The following is a 2,202-nucleotide window of genomic DNA, read 5'->3' as shown; positions in this document are numbered from 1 at the left end:
ATAGCTGTAGTTTATCTATCTATCTATCTATCTATCTATCATCATTATCTGTAGCTAGTTTCCCCCAGCTCTCTTTCTCCCCCTCTGACTATCTATCTATTGAAAAGCTATATCAGTTTATTATCTATAGTTATCTATATCTATGTACTGTCTATCTATCTTCAATCCTATCTGTAGCTAGTTCTCTCTCTCTCTCCCTATTACTATATTTATTGAATAGCTGTAGCTATATCTATTGATTATCTATAGTTATCTATGTCTACTATCTATCTATCTATGGGTCTATCTTATCTGTAGCTAGTTCTCTTTCTTTCTGACTATTACTATTTACTGAACTAGGTATATCTATTTATTATATATAGTTATCTATATCTGTCTACATACAGTCTATAGCTATCTATCTATCTATCTATCTATCTATCTATCTATCTATCTCTCATAGCTAGTTCTCTCTCTTTCTCTCTGCTTACCTATTACTATTTATTGAATTGTGGTAAATATATCTATTTATTACATATATAGTTATCTATGTCTGTCTACATACTATCTATAGCTATCTATCTATCTATTTTATCTGTAGCTAGTTCTCTCTCTTTCTCTCTATTTAATAGCTATAACTATATCTATTTATTATCTATTTCTACCCACTATTTATTATTATTTATTTCCACCCACTATCTATCCATCCATCTATCTATCTATCCATCTATCTATCTACCTACCTACCTACCTACCTATCTATTTTATATCTGTAGACAGTTCTGCCTATACCTGTCTGTCTGTCTATCTATCTATAGGGGGAAAGTGGGGTATAAATACAGAACAATAACAGTAATAACCACAATAACAGCATAGCTATCCATCCTTATCTGTAAACCCATATCTATCTATCCTTCTATTTATCTATCTATCTCTTGCTCTCTCTCTTTCTGCCTATCTCTCCATCCACCTGATAACTATCTATCTACCTATCTCTCTAATAATTACCCATTGCTCTATCCATCTCTACCTACCTATTTATCTATTCCTTGATCCATATCTCTCAATAGCAATTCCTCCCTTTATCTCTTCTTCCCAAATGCAGAATAAAAACCCTTGCACCCCAAAATAACCCCCTGACCCCCTTTGGACCTCTATCTATCTATCTATCTATCTATCTATCTATCTCTACCTATCTATCTATCATCATCATCATCATCATCATCATCATATCTATCTATCTATCTATCTATCTATCTATCTATCTATCCTCTCTTTCTCTCTCTCATTTATATCTGTCTATCATATCTATCCTTTTTATCGCTAAACCACCTTGACCCCTGTTTTTGGGGAGAGTCAGCCCCCCCAAACCCTACTTGCAGCCTTTGCTGACTCCAAATGGGTCACTTTTTCTGCCCCCATCAAAACTCACCTACTTTTTGCAAAGTCCAGCAGAGGAGAAGGAGGATGGCAGAGGGATGGGAGACCGACCCTGTTGGCTCTCCTTCCAAGAACCCCAAAGGCCAGGCTAGGCTCTTTCTGTCTCCTCCTTTTCCTTGCCCCAAACCAGAAGGCTCTCTGGGGCTGGAAGAGGAAAGACTGCAAACTTGAAGCACTCAGATTGGGGGAAAGCCTGGGCTGGAAGCCTCATCTTTGGCAGAAGGGGAGGGGTCTGGGACCCCCCTTTCTTTCTAGGGGGGGTTTAATAATAACAATAAATACCCCAAAGTGGGGGGGAGACCAAGGGGGAGGGCCAGGCAAGAAGAGGGAGGGGCCTGGGAAATCCATAGACAGACAGACAAAGGAGACAAAGAGGGACTCTGGGACCCAGGACCAGAGGAGGGTGCTCTAGGTCTCTCCCATTGCTGGGGTTGTTATGGGGCAGGACTGGTCCCCCCTCTCTGAACCTCCACTTCAGGTTTTTGGGGGGGATGTGTCTTTGTGACCCCTTCCCCCCTCCTCCATCCTTCCCCATCCTCCTCCCTGGCAGTGCATTGTGGGAAACTCCCTAAGGATGCTCAAGGGAAGGGAGGCAACAATGGGACCCAGGGAAGGAAGGAAGGAAGGAAGGAAGGAAGGAAGGAAGGAAGGAAGGAAGGACAGATAAGAGATAGGAAGAGGAAGGAAGGAAAGAAGGAGAAGAAGGCTAAGAGATAGGAAGGAAGGAAGGAAGGAGAAGGATGGATAGATAAGAGATAGGTAGAGGAAGGAAGGAAGGAAGGA

At 41.1% G+C, this 2,202-nt stretch overlaps 1 protein-coding gene across 3 annotated transcripts in view; it reads right to left on the bottom strand.

Moving 5' to 3' along the window:
• Positions 1 to 2,202, bottom strand: part of DRAXIN (dorsal inhibitory axon guidance protein) — a 9,972-nt gene that overhangs the window by 6,762 nt on the left and 1,008 nt on the right. The window contains exon 2 of one of the 3 annotated variants that reach the window (XM_042478001.1): positions 1,412 to 1,670. The exons of 1 other annotated variant lie outside the window; for it this stretch is intronic. The gene's annotated coding sequence lies outside the window, so the exon portion shown is untranslated. The remainder of the gene's footprint in view (positions 1 to 1,411; positions 1,671 to 2,202) is intronic. One more of the 3 variants, XM_042478002.1, reaches the window with a different exon arrangement.

The sequence above is a fragment of the Sceloporus undulatus genome, chromosome 7 (genome assembly GCF_019175285.1).
Source record: "Sceloporus undulatus isolate JIND9_A2432 ecotype Alabama chromosome 7, SceUnd_v1.1, whole genome shotgun sequence".
Classification (NCBI taxonomy): domain Eukaryota; kingdom Metazoa; phylum Chordata; class Lepidosauria; order Squamata; family Phrynosomatidae; genus Sceloporus; species Sceloporus undulatus.
Note: the sequence above shows the minus strand (reverse complement) of the source record. Positions and strands in the feature narration are given on the sequence as shown.